The sequence below is a fragment of the Eretmochelys imbricata genome, chromosome 7 (genome assembly GCF_965152235.1).
Source record: "Eretmochelys imbricata isolate rEreImb1 chromosome 7, rEreImb1.hap1, whole genome shotgun sequence".
Classification (NCBI taxonomy): domain Eukaryota; kingdom Metazoa; phylum Chordata; order Testudines; family Cheloniidae; genus Eretmochelys; species Eretmochelys imbricata.
The window spans coordinates 105027298-105042273 of NC_135578.1; the positions used below are offsets into that span (position 1 = coordinate 105027298).

The 14976-nt window shown below is 42.5% G+C and overlaps 1 protein-coding gene across 2 annotated transcripts in view; it reads left to right on the top strand.

The window, feature by feature from the left end:
* The first annotated feature begins 239 nt into the window (after nt 1-239).
* CHST15 (carbohydrate sulfotransferase 15) overlaps nt 240-14976 on the top strand; it is a 98409-nt gene continuing 83672 nt past the window's right edge. Inside the window, exons 1-2 of one of the 2 annotated variants that reach the window (XM_077822968.1) lie at nt 240-471; nt 1983-2038. The gene's annotated coding sequence lies outside the window, so the exon portion shown is untranslated. The remainder of the gene's footprint in view (nt 472-1982; nt 2039-14976) is intronic. The other variant, XM_077822967.1, reaches the window with a different exon arrangement.

The following is a 14976-nucleotide window of genomic DNA, read 5'->3' on the forward strand; positions in this document are numbered from 1 at the left end:
GCGCGGCACACGCAGGGCGCTATACCCGGGCCAGGGCGAGGGAGTCTCGCGTGGGCTGCACAGCGCTCGGCCGGGGCTTCGCAGCTCCTCTCCAAGCGCCAACAAACGAGCCAGACTTCCGCCCCCTGCCCTAGCCCAGGCCGGGGGAAGGGGCGCGGCGGGGTAACGCCCGCTCCCCGCGGCGGCCGCACGCTTGGCAAGCCCCGGCCTGCCGCCGCCGCTTCACGTGGCCGCCGCTGCCTGGCTCCTCAGTGCCGGCTGGGCTCGTAGCCGCCGCTGCTGGGGACTGGCGGGCGGCGGCGGCGTCTGGCCGGCCGGAGCGGGCTGGCTCTGCAGACCAGGCGGACCCACCGCACTGCCCGCCTCGCGGCTGCGGGGCTGGAAACCGAGCGGAGCCGGGCAGGCTCGCCCCCCCCCCCCCCGCCCCCGGGGGCAAGTGTGGCGAGGAGACCGGCGAGAGGCGGGGAAGCGGTGAGTGCCACGCTCTGCCGGCCGGAGCGGGGTGGGGTGGGAAGGAGCCGGCGGGCGGGCGAGCGGCTGCAGCCCGGGGAGCTCGGGAGGGTGCAGCGGGCGGCAGGAGGGATGCGGCGGCAGCGGCTCCGGTCTCTGGCCGGCTCCGCTTGGAGAAGTTGCTGCCTCAGGGCTTGCGGGCGGGGCAGGGGGGAGGCAGGGACCCGACTTGCATTTCTTAGCGACCAGCAGAGGAGCGCCCCGAGTTTTGATCACGGGAGGCGCCCCGCGTTGAGAGGAGAGGCGCCGGGAACTTCTGCAGAAGGGCTGCCGCTGCCCTCGTAGCCGGCGTGCTAGAGCAGGCATCGTACTACCTGCACAAGACACACTGAGTGCAGACCCAGCAGCCTACCTGCACAGCGCGCACACACACACACACACACACACACTCTCTGAGGAGCGCAGAGCGGGCATTGTACCTGCACAACACACACACACACACACACTCTCTGAGGAGCGCAGAGCGGGCATTGTACCTGCACAACACACACACACACACACACTCTCTGAGGAGCGCAGAGCGGGCATTGTACCTGCACAACACACACACACACTCTCTGAGGAGCGCAGAGCGGGCATTGTACCTGCACAACACACACACACACACACACTCTCTGAGGAGCGCAGAGCGGGCATTGTACCTGCACAACACACACACACACTCTCTGAGGAGCGCAGAGCGGGCATTGTACCTGCACAACACACACACACACACACACACACACACACACACACACACACACACACTCTCTGAGGAGCGCAGAGCGGGCATTGTACCTGCACAACACACACACACACACACACACACACACTCTCTCTGAGGAGCGCAGAGCGGGCATTGTACCTGCACAACACACACACACACACACACACACACTCACTCTCTGAGGAGCGCAGAGCGGGCATTGTACCTGCACAACACACACACACACTCTCTGAGGAGCGCAGAGCGGGCATTGTACCTGCACAACACACACACACACACACACTCTCTCTGAGGAGCGCAGAGCGGGCATTGTACCTGCACAACACACACACACACACACACACACACACACACTCTCTGAGGAGCGCAGAGCGGGCATTGTACCTGCACAACACACACACACACACACACACACTCTCTGAGGAGCGCAGAGCGGGCATTGTACCTGCACAACACACACACACACTCTCTGAGGAGCGCAGAGCGGGCATTGTACCTGCACAACACACACACACACACACACTCTCTCTGAGGAGCGCAGAGCGGGCATTGTACCTGCACAACACACACACACACACACACTCTCTGAGGAGCGCAGAGCGGGCATTGTACCTGCACAACACACACACACACACACTCACTCTGAGGAGCGCAGAGCGGGCATTGTACCCGTGGAACATACACAATGAGGTGTGTAAAGCAGGCATTTAACCTAACCATCCACACGTTTCTTCATATCTGTTTCATTACTGCATTCGCTATTTAGAGGTCTGCGTTTCCTGTTTACTGCCCGAAGGACGTGCAACCACACACAGCTGTGAGGTAGCGATTTTTTGCTTTGTTACGGAAATGACTTGCTGATACTGTGATAGTTCAACCTTTACATTAAGATCAGCTTAGCTATTACTTTATGTATTGTAGTAAAGTATGTAATAAGATCTGCTGGGGGTGGGGTTAAAGGTGTGTATGCATAGGGGGTTGAGAGAGTGCTCGTACAGGGGTGTGTATGCGAATGTGTGTTGGGATGTCGATATACAGAAATTAGGGAGGATGGGCTGTGTCTATAACAGAGGGTTATGGGGTACTTGTAGGGGAGTTGGGTTTCTGTGTGCAGGTATGTAGATTTGTGTGATCAGATTTCTTGCTAGAAAGAGTTTGTGTTTTATTTGCTTTGAGAGAGGTCTGTAAGTATCCATTCTTGTTGGGTTTGATGCTCTTTGTGTTGGTCACACTCTCCATACAGAAGGAGAAAAAGAGATTTTTGTCATGTGCTGGTGGTTCTTGCTGACAATATTCAGTAGCAACTGCTGGTGATGGCAAGATGCTTTAACTTTTTTCCCCTCCCCCACATTGTAAAGTGAAATATGACTGTAACTGCCCAGAATATCTTTGCATCAAAGACAGCAGGACCAGCATCCTTGATTGAGCAGGGACTACCTCTGAGGCCTTAACAGACAAGCGTTAAACCCCCTCTGGGCAAATACTAGGTAACATGCTAAGGTGTGTAATCTACTCTTCTTTATGTACATTCTTGGTTAGTCATTTCTTAATATGCATGCTCAGGGATTTAGCCTGGATGCTGAGCTATTCAGCATTTCCATTCTGTAAACAGATCGGGGGTACTTGACTTTTTTAAAATGTGAAAATGTTAGCCGGCTGTAGCGAGGCCTTGGAAGAAATGCATAATTACTGTATTTCAATAATGCAATTTTTGCTGTCATTGTGCTGGGCTGCCTATTGGGTTGATGCCTGTCTGCCTAAGAACTGCCAGTTGGCTAATTACAGTAGTTTTATGGTGATTTGTCAGAGAAGACATTTGTAAAACAGCTTTTATCTGGAGCGTTTTCCTTCAGTTAACTCAGTGTGTGCGTACCTTGAATAAAGTTGTGGATGGCTATTGTCATTCAGTTATGCATATTTTTAGATGCTGAAAGATGTTTCTTAAGGGCAGCTGTTGACAATTAAAAATAGCTTCATAGTATGCATTTATTGAGAATGTAGTCAAGGTTTAGTGACCGCTTGTGGTTGACTCTTTTAAGCTATGAATCAGTCTGAACTTTGGAGATGTCACATGTGATCTTCCTTTTGCTGTACTCCTTGTTTTATCATAATACTACAGCCTTGCTCTGCAGGGATCACAGTTTGAATTGTAGGTTAATAGGACAGTATTTTAGCATGGTACTGTCTACATAGTTATGAAACCTTCAGATATAGATTTCATTCTGTAACCCTTGATTTGGAGACACTGCTTTAGTTTGCTTGTAAATGTGGAATTAAAATAGAATCAGTTGGAATGATTAGCCATGGAAGATCTTTATCATCTGATGCAGCTCCAACATACACCTTTTGTTTTGTGTCCAGAAAATGATCATCTACTTATAAAATAGAGTAATCAAAAGAACAGGTTAGAGGCTGAAATTCAAAGCCCTGTATTCATTGGAATTACTCATGAAGAGTAAATATTTTGAAGGGGTAGCTGAAAAATGCTCTCGTTTACTCATTTGTGTCAACAACTGTCTAATCGAATAGTACTTGGCTTAATGCTGACAATACACTACTTTTGATTTTTGCCAAAAAGGGGACATTCTCCTTAAACCAGTAATCGTAAAAATTGGTATTTTTCACTCTGTACTGTGGTATAACTGTCTTTAAATGTTCTGTTTCAGAGTAACAGCCGTGTTAGTCTGTATTCGCAAAAAGAAAAGGAATACTTGTGGCACCTTAGAGACTAACCAATTTATTTGAGCATAAGCTTTTGTGAGCTACAGCTCACTTCATCGGATGCATACTGTGGAAACTGCAGAAGACATTATATACACAGAGACCATGAAACAATACCTCCTCCCACCCCACTCTCCTGCTGGTAATAGCTTATCTAAAGTGATCACTCTCCTTACAATGTGTATGATAATCAAGTTGGGCCATTTCCAGCACAAATCCAGGTTTTCTCACCCTCCGCCCCCCCACCCCCACACAAACTCACTCTCCTGCTGGTAATAGCCCATCCAAAGTGACCACTCTCTTTACAATGTGTATGATAATCCAGGTGGGCCATTTCCAACAGAAATCCAGGTTTTCTCACCCCCCCCCCCCCCAAAAAACCACACACACAAACTCACTCTCCTGCTGGTAATAGCTTATCCAAAGTGACCACTCTCCCTACAATGTGCATGAAAATCAAGGTGGGCCATTTCCAGCACAAATCCAGGTTTTCTCACCCCCCGCCCCCACAAACTCACTCTCCTGCTGGTAATAGCTTATCCAAACTGACCACTCTCCTTACAGTGTGTATGATAATCAAGGTGGGCCATTTCCAGCATAAATCCAAGTTTAACCAGAACGTCTGGGGGGGGGTAGTTTGTGCTGGAAGTGGCCCAACTTGATTATCATACACATTGTAAGGAGAGTGATCACTTTAGATAAGCTATTACCAGCAGGAGAGTGGGGTGGGAGGAGGTATTGTTTCATGGTCTCTGTATATAATGTCTTCTGCAGTTTCCACAGTATGCATCCGATGAAGTGAGCTGTAGCTCACGAAAGCTTATGCTCAAATAAATTGGTTAGTCTCTAAGGTGCCACAAGTACTCCTTTTCTTTTTAAATGTTCTGTTCATGTTAGTGATGCAAATGGTGTCACCTCTGATGCCATGAGAGCTCCTTTCGTATTCTCTGCTGCTGGTGCCACTTCACACTCCTGGGCATTGAGTCAGAGTAGTCAATTAGCTCTTCACATGCCAAGAAAAAGAAAATGAATTTAAATGCTGAGAAGAAGGAACAACTTGTATGAAAGGTCAGTGAACACTACCAGTTTTTTGATGATACTGGAACCTTGGGGATCCAGAACAACATACTTGAGTTTGTAAATCCAGTCAACATCGAGTCCAGTGCCATATTCTGAAGTCAACCACAAACTGATTTTATGATTCAAGAATTGTGATAGAAAATCCAGTTACAAATGAAAAATGTTTTACATGAGGGTTTATAAGAGGAATGTGGCTAACCAGTTGAAATTTGCATTACAAAATACGTATAATTCTGCTGGTATAACCGAAGATGCTATAATGGACTTAATTATCTTTACTAAGCTAAAACTACAATGGTTGGAAAGTGTACAAAGGAGGAGATAAAAGCAGAATGTTGATATTTCAGTTATTTCATGTGGCTAAATACAAGGACTGGACTAGACAGTCTACCACAAGTACTAACAAGACTCTCGTTATAGATGCATAGTCCAGTACTGTATATATGCATCATATATTATTGATACTTTTTTCAGTTCATTTAATCAATATAGGCAATTTGCTTAAATAGTTTAGTGCAGCAAAATTTGACAGTTGCTTTTCTTACCTGTTCATTTTTGACATTAGGTTTTCCTAAAATTACTGTCCAGATAGAAATTGGAAACTGCTCAGATCTTAATTTGTTTGCTAGAGACAGGCTGGTAATTTTAAAATAAAAGTACTGTTTCATGTTTTCAGTTTTTATTTGTAAAAAAAAAAAATTGGGATTTTTTTCAGTGTTTTCTTTCCAAACATTAAAACTGGGATGAAATCAGGTTCAAATTAAAAAAAAAAAAGGGGGGGGGGAATTGGGGTTGGGGAAAAGAAAAACAAAAAAACTTTTGTAATATACACATTTTATTACTGTATAATTGAAACTTTTTTTTTTAATGTACAAAGGTATATTTTGTCTCTCTCAGAGCTAGTTGTTTTTCCAGAAATCCTGGTTTGCATACGCACGCATAATTTTCTTCAAAGTATCCTCACTCATGTTGAGCCTCTTGCTGCTTGGAGGTAGTCCAACTTTGAAAATATGCACTCTGCCTCAACAGATCCAGGGGGTACACTCAAAGCTTGATGTGCTGCTTTGCTGAAGCTGAGAAGTGTGTCTTGATGACTGTTCCAAAAAACCAGCACATCCAGTTTTGCATTGTCAGGATTAGGCAAGTTCATGTATGTAGTAAACTCCCCTTTCAGATTTGAAATTTCTTCTTTAGTGGCAAATGGTTGAAACACAGTGGCGTAAAGACCATAGTCTGCTGTAGATTTCACCCTGAGGAAGAAGTGCAACACCTGGGCATTCTAAAATATATTTTTGGCACCAAACACTTGGGGAATTCAGATTATGGGCCACCGTCATTTCCCATTTCTCACTGAGTGTTGTGTTTGAAGGTTTTGAATGCTTTTTTGGTTTTTGCATGTTCCAGAGTGGGAAAGATTTCCAGAAACAGCTGAGTTTTCTCACCGTGTGTTTCTCCTTCAGTTTTTGTGCTCAGTTCAGTTGAGATTTTGGTTGTCAAGATCCGGTAAACATCTGTATTGGCAAACATGTGGGCAGTAGTTAGAGAAAACGCCAGTGTTTTCTGCATGTCACATAATGATTCCAGGTTTTCAGCAATTAACATTACCTTGGTGCTGAGTATCTGGCAGTTATTTTGGATTTGCCAGTCCCTTCAGAGTTTGTGCTTTAGAACCAACAAACTCAGGATGATCTAGGAGACACATTAGCATAGTCCACGTGTTATTTACATGACAGTCAGTGAAGTACAAGCTCATCCACAGGTGTGGCACAACAGGGGTAGGTAATCTGCACTCATCTCGCTCTGTGTTAAACAAAGCCTTCGACTTGTTTGCATGCTTGAAAACGGCCCCAAATCCAATTATAAAGATTTCACGTCTTTCATTTCTTCTGTAGCAGTAGCTGCTGACAGTGCAAAGTTAATTAGATGAGCAGGACAGGTAATACTTAGCAGTGCCGGTTTCTGATTGAGTGTAATCTCCTGGGAAAACTTAGCCTTGTAGGAAGCAGAATCTGTGTTAGTTATGGCCACATTTTCCCAAGTTAGTTGGTACATCTCAAACATGTCAGTTATTGCTGTGTTGAGAAAATGTCTGTCAGCAGAGGGGATGACTGTCATATCAGCACAAAACAAAGTAGGTTTATTCACTTTGAAATAAAAAAAAGAAAGCAAAAGGCCAAGAATCGGACGGTCCAAAGCATCAGGAGACTCATCAAAAAATCAGACTAGACACCATATTTCCATCAGCTTAGATACTAAAACATTTTCTTTTTCTTTCAGATACAACCTCACTGGTAAGTCTCATTAGGAAGGGTTTTTGATGCTGGACATTATTGATGCACTAAGTCACCAATAGACCCCTCTACTATTAACAGTGGTTACCTGGTAAAACAAAGAACACACACAAATTCATTGACACAGTTGTGCTATGTCCTCTCTTTCATTAAAGCTCTGGTGAAAGCTCCTTATATTGTCTGTTTATGCTGAAGCCCACTTTCTTCCTTAAGCTACTTGTGTTGCTTGCTTTCAATATGCTCCTTTATTCTGTCAGTGCGATCACTGACCTCAATGCTGCAGTATTTGTAGCACAATGCATCACTCCCATCTTTACTTTTCTTGGAAATTTCTAACCACTGATTTTCTTGAAAGATTTGCATATTTACCGTTTTACTGTATCTATCTGTAACCCCAACGAGCTTACCTACGTTCCTAGGGCTCTGCGTGCTGATAGCTCAGGGAGAGGCACACAATCCCAGGTAGCAAGGGGGAGCCAAGGGCAGACTCAGTCTGCTAGGCAACCCAGAGGAAGAGAGGAGAGACATTATGTAGAACAACGGGGGCCTCTGTTGGTTTGGGGAAGGATTGCGGGCGTGCCAGCTCAGATGAAGGGGCAGAGTCACATCATTGACAAGGGAAAGCCCAGGAAGAAGAGCTAGCCAGATCAATAGGGAGTGAGAAGCCTGCCCCTGGGAGCCCTGGAGGGGGGAGAAGCCATTTTGGGAGTAATCTGGACCCAGCCACAGAAAGGACAGGACTGGCTGTGTGGGGATCCAGAAGAACCCATGCCCATCCATCCAAACCCATTAGAAGATTGGCAGTAAAGGAAGCAACTGGGTGGATAGGGGACATTACATATCTTTATCTGTGGAGGATTGATTGTTTAAATTCAAACTAAACGGACACAAAGAGATAGGCGGGCAGCGTCTCCTTGTGAGCCAATCATAGCACGATATTAACGTTGTTTAGTTTTCCGACCTCCACTTAGTATGTGTTCTGTGTTTTACACCGTGGAACTGCTTCAGAGCTGCAGGACACAACAATCACATAAAGATTTAGTGTGTAACAAAAATAAGTATCCCAAAAATACTGAGTGGATTGATAAAAGGAAACTGAAAATGTGGAACACTAAGTAAAAGTAACGTCTGAAGCGTAATTAAAGCTGGAGATGCATTTTCTGTCTACCTTGCAGATTTTGTTTCTCAACAAAAATGTAACTTTATATTATTTAGAGTTCAAAACCAGTTGTGAAACCAATCAGTTTGACGTACGTAGACAGTTTCAAAATCAATTGACGTGTCATTTAATCTCCACCCCACAATAACCACAAAGTGTCCTTTAAATGATTGTAAATACTGTAAAATATGGGGGATTTTTTTTTTTTAATACTGGTGCCACTAGGCAGCATATGGCAGAAACTGGGGGAAAATGTGCCTCTGTTTTTGAAAGTTACATTTGCAGCAAAATTACATGTGCAGGGTTTTTTTCCAATGATGATCGATGTTCCTAACAACACTCATACATTTCTCTAAGGATTTATTTATATTTAAGACCAGGTTGATAAGTGGATGGAGTGTTAGCCCTTCCACATTGAAGAAAAAATAATACACAAAAATTTAAAAAATAACTGCAGATCTTACAAAATTTCTCTGCTAAACAGGTGTCAATATAGCCTATTAATTCTTAAACAAACCATGCATTATTAAGTGCTTCCTCACATTTGTGTATGAATCAGATAAAAAACAAAGTTGTAGATCTTGTACTTAGCAATGTATTTAGGTTTTCATTGCAATTCCATTGTTCGCTTTAATAATGTCCGATGTGCTTTCTTTAGATTTAAACTAACACCAATGAACTGTACTTGCCTTAATGATATATTGATTTAGGAAGTTAGAACAGCCACATGTTTAACTCCTTCTGTACAGATACATCAACTCAGCAGAAAAGAACCAGACCTAAAATATGTGCCATTACATTCTCAGACAAGAATCTTCATTAACATTAAGGTTACTAGACTTTATAGCCTATGGATCAGAACTTCAAGGAAATATGCAGTTAAGTGATTCAACACTCCAGGGCAGATTCTTTGGTGTAATTTGTCATAGATACAACAAAGTACATCAGCTGAGGGTTTGTCTCCCATTTATATTGCACTCATCAGTTCCCCTTCTCAGCCTTCAGTGCCTCCCTCCACCACGCACATAGTCCACCTATTTTCCCCTCATCCTGAACAGCTGACGAATGACTTGGAGTCCTATCATGTTCCTTGATGGGGACTCTGATTATTTAGCTAGAGGAGCCTAATGAAATATGGGGGAAAATGAAGACATTTTCAATCGGGAGCATTAAAAAATGTATTCTGTCCAAATTTAGTTTATTTTACAAAAAATATACTAAATTGAATGTTTTACTAAATAAAAACTAAAATTCCATTGTCGTCTGAAGGGTTATTGTAGCAAAATTGGAAATTAAATTCAACAATTAAAGTGTGAAACTGAGAGATTTTAATAGTGCTTTAAAGTGCAAATCTCCATGCAACCTGAAGTCTAGAGATTCCATTGATGTGTCCATAAGATTGAACATTTATCAGTATTGCACAGTTATGTACAGATTGTTAATTCAGTCTAGTGTATGTATGGTAGAACGTAATGTTTCTATTTAATTAAGGGTATGTTTTACAGCCATGCTAGTTATTTGTCCTTATGACCATTTCACTTGTGTGTTTTGACCAAATAACTGAAAATGTGATCATGATTTTGGACTGGTTGCTTGATCTGATTTTTACATAATGAACAGGAGAGGCAGGCTATCTGGGAACTTGAGTGCAATGAGAGCACTGCAAGTCTTTGCTTACATAGCCATTGTAGGCAATGAATGGCACTTTAGGGGCAAAGGGTTAATGTGGCTTTTGCATGGAATATTCATTTATATTATGCCTAGTTTCTAGCCTCTGAACACTGCTTATAAATGCTGGCTTTAAGGACCATACCATCCTTCATGATAGTTTAGATAATGATCATAAAATAGAGAACTTCTAGCACATGATTCTTAGCAAGAACAAACAGAATTAAGATGCCAAGTAATAATGGTTGCTGATAAGGAGAGAAACAGTGTAGTTGTGCTCATTCCACTCTGGCCAGAGGCCAGGAATCCAAAATATGATTGTGAACATTAATTAAAATGGTAGTGTGAATGTTAATAAAAACAAACACAACATTATTGGGCCTCCCACCCAGTGTTTCTCATACATAGTCAGTGTGTCTGCCAGAAGTTGTTGTGTGAAATTGATGTAAATCCCAAGTAGATTGTGTCTGTGAAACAACATAAGAACAGTCATATTGGGTCAGACCAATGGTCCATCTAGCCCATTGTCCTGTTTTTCAACAGTGGCCAATGCCAGATGTTTCAGAGGGAATGAATGGAACATGGCAATTATTGAGCGATCCATCTCACGTCCTCCAGTCCCAGCCTGTGGCAGTCAGAGGTGTAAGGACATCCAGAGAATGGGGGTGTGTCCATGACCGTCTTCGCTAAGAGCCTTTGATGGACCTATCCTCCATGAATTTATCTAATTCTTTTTTGAACCAAGTTATACTTTTGGCCTTCACAGCATCCCCTGGCAATGAGTTCTACAGGTTGACCGTGCATTGTGTGAAATAGTACTTCCTTTTGTTTGTTTTAAACCTGCTGCCTATTGATTTCATTGGGTGACCCCTGGCTCTTGTGTTATATGAAGGGGGAAATAATATTTCCCTATTCACTTTCTCCACCCCAGCCATGATTTTATAGATGTCTATCATATCCTCCCCCCCGCCCCCGTCATGTCTTTTCTAAGAGATGAACAGTCAGTCTTTTTAGTCTCTCCTCCAAAGGAAGCTGTTCCACACACTTGCACACAATTGTTGTTGTCCTTCTCTATACCTTTTCCATTGCTAATATATATTTTGGAGATGGGGTGACCAGAACTTCAGAGTATTCAAAGTGTAGGCATATCATGGATTTAGGTGGTAGCATTATGATATTTTTTGCCGTATTGTCTGTACTTTTCCTACTGGTTCCTAACATTGTCAGCTTTTTTGACTGCTGCTGCACATTTGAGTAGATGTTGTAGAGAACGATCTATGATGACTTCAAGATTTTTTTCTTGAGTGGTAAGAATTAATTTAGACCCCATCATTTTGTACGTATAGTTGGGATTATGTTTTCCAATGTGCATTACTTTGCACTTATCAACAGTGAATTTCATCTGCCATTTTGTTGCCCAGTCACCCAGTTTTGTGAGATCCCTCGGTAACTCTTTGTAGTCTGCTTTGGACTTAACTAGCTGGAGTAACTTTATCAACTGCAAACTTTGCAACCTCACAGCTTTTCCCCACCTTTCCAGATCATTCACTGATTGTTTGGCAGGCTTCCTGCTTCTGATGTACTTAAAAAAATAAATAAATAAATAAAAAATTGCTGTTCGTTTTTGTGGTGGTCAGTGTTAATGAAGATGGTCAGCAATAATGTTCCGCAGTTGATCAAGAATTCATTGACTGTAACTGCTCAGGGGCCAAAATGTGCAAAATTAGACAGATGCAGGTGGGTCAAAAGCAAGCTGAAATATAAAAGCTAATGTCCCTCAAATCTCAGTTACTGCATTATGGGCCCAACTCTGTAGCTTTAGTTAAGCAGAACTCCTGTTTACTTCAAAATAACACCATTATGATGATTCCAACTGGAGTTTTGGCTGACTAAGAATTGCAGAATGGGGCCCAATGATTTGAAACCACACCGCATTTGCAGTTACTGGATGATAGAGGTTCTCTTATATTTGACAGTGTGCAGTATATACAGAGTGTCTTTTATAAGCTAATTTACAAGCCTTTGGATTTATAATTCACATACTTAATTTTATAAATATTTCTATTTTGTTGTACATTGTCTGCATTTTAACTATACTGTTTCTCTGTGATATACAGAGTCTGCAACATATGTTTTTAACAGAAACTCATTAAAACTGAGATTTTTTTTACTCTATTCATACTTTTCAGTATGAAGAAATATACATTTAACAAAGACTTCCATCTTCATCTTGTAGAAAATAGTCATTTTAAATATAACTTAACCTTATGCCAAGATTACTGCTTAACAAAGCTAATAAGATTGCAGAAGGCCTCATCAATATGGTTACTTATTACATGTATTTGATCAGCATCCCATTATGCTTGTACTGTACAAATACATAGATATGGTCCCTTACCAGAGTCTACAGAGTGCATGTAGTCTAATTAAAATCCTTTTGGTTAAATTTGGACAACTGTGATGACCCAGTCTATCCCAAAGAGGAAGGAGCTGTGAGATCAAAGAAATAATACACAGAAATATAGAGATAAGAAACATGAGTAGAAAGTACCAAAATAAGATTTGCCTTTGAAAAATGCAAGTTTCTATAAGACATCTGGGGGAAAAATAGCAAGAAACTTAAAACAACAGGAGAATTATTTGAAATGCATTAATCTAGGAGAAGGAAGAGATGGGGGAATACTGAAGGAGCTAGGAGAGATATTGGACAGCAAATTAAACATGAGGTGTAATGTGATATGGGTTCAGAAAAAAAAACGAATGCCATTGTATGCTGCATATCTCTTTCATGGAGCAAGTAGGAATAGTCTGTCTCAACATAGCTGTGGTTGATTGGACCAGGAATATTGTGTTTAATTTTTGCACCAAACTGGAGGGAGTTCAGGGAAAGCAACAAATTGTTTGGGTTCTAGAAAATTTGAATTAGTGTGTGAGGAAAGTTGATTTTATATTTAATATTAAACTCATCAGTGACTTAAGCAGGGCATGACAATGATTTACAAATATCTGTTCTTGAAGGTGTTAACACCAATTATAGAATCACAGAATACTAGGGTTGGAAGAGACCTCAGGAGGTCATCTAGTTCAATCCCCTGCTCAAAGCAGGACCAACACTATCTAAATCATCCCAAGCAGAAGAGGAGTCTCTATTTTGTGTGGTACAGTATAGATAGTTCTAGAAATGGGATTAAATTAAAAGAGGAACAATTTAGGTTGAATATTAGGAAAATATGCCAGATGGTGAAATGTGCTTGGCTTTGGAGTAGCTTCCCAAAGGAACTGGTGGAAGCTTCATTCCTTCGGAATTCTTAAAGTAGACTGGACAAAATACTAGAAAATGTCCTATGAGGAACGCACTTTTGCATGAATATAAAATGAATGATCTAAGGATATTATCCATCTCTGACTTCTTTGATTCTAATATCTAATCAAGTTCTACTTTTGTAAGCTTTTCATTCAACTGATTTATACTTTAGATAGCATTTCCCCAAGGAGTGTCAACTGTTTAAGGAATTTGGTAGATATTCCTCACAGATTTTCCGGGAGAGCCCCTCAGGTCAAATCCCCTCATGCCAATAGTGACTTATATTTGTAGGACTATAGACGACTTGACTGCTCATCCCAAAAGTAATCAAGTCTGGCTTGCTGGCTGAGGTATGAGAGAGTTTTTGGAACTACTAATCATGCAGTTTCTTGGATGGATACCAATTTGTTAAACTAGAGGAGTAATAGGCCCTATTCTTCAAGAAGTGTCCCTGTGGGTGCTCCACTTTAGGTGAATCTGCATCCCTGCACCTGCGATCAGAGAATTTCAGTAGGAGTGCCTGTTTGGGTCGAACATGTGCTGTCCCCATCTCGCGCTACCTCTGGCGGCTATGTATCACAGTGTGACCACTCCCCCGCCCCAGTTCCTTGTCTGCTGCCCTTGGCTTGAGATGGAGCAATCAGCAGTGCCTCCAAGTTTGCCTTTATCTTAAAATGTAGATTTGGAGTTAGTAATTTTAGAAGCCAGTTAGTTAGTTAGCTTAGTTACCCTTCTCTCCCTCATTTATTTTTCTTTATTTAGAAGAATTTTTTTTTATCAGACTAAGTATCATTTCTTATTATATTCTTTAGCAGAGTATAGATACCCTCCCTTGGGAGAAACTTTATTCTAAGTGGCATGCCTGGATCCCTGGGTTTTAAACACTGCTTAACTTGACAGGAATCAATCCCGGTCCCTGATGACACATTCAGTTTGTCCACTGTCTCAGTGAGAGACACATTCCGCAAAAGTGCTCTCATTGCCATAATCTTAAAATCCGCACCAGAAGAGCAAGGGATCTTAAGCTAAAACTTCTCTTGATGGAGAAGTCCTGCACCTGGCTTCCAGTCCAGGATTGTGGACCCCTTCTGGACAATAGTCTCCAGTAATGTCATCTGACAGACATTCCCCATCACCCTCACAGAGGAAAGATCACTCCTGCAAAAAGGTGGCCAAAAAACAGGCTATGACCTCTTCTTTATGGGAATCAGCTAAAAAGAGACTATCCCCAACCTGTCAGATACTCTCGGTACCGACCTCACTGAGGCCGACTACCTCTGGGGTGGCAGGACCCTCCAGTACCATGGGTACCGTGACAGCCAAAGACCCAAGCGGGCAGGCTCAGAGAGAAGCAGCAAAGGGCAACTTATGCTCCATTCCTTGGTTCCCCCGGAGCTGCTCAAACATGTAGCACTGAGCAGCGCTACAGTCTATGTCCCCACCTTCTGCCTTGATAGTGCATAGCGCTCAATCATTGGTACTGACAATTGCTGTAATTCCATCGGCACCGCCAACAATGCTCTCCTAGATACCGATG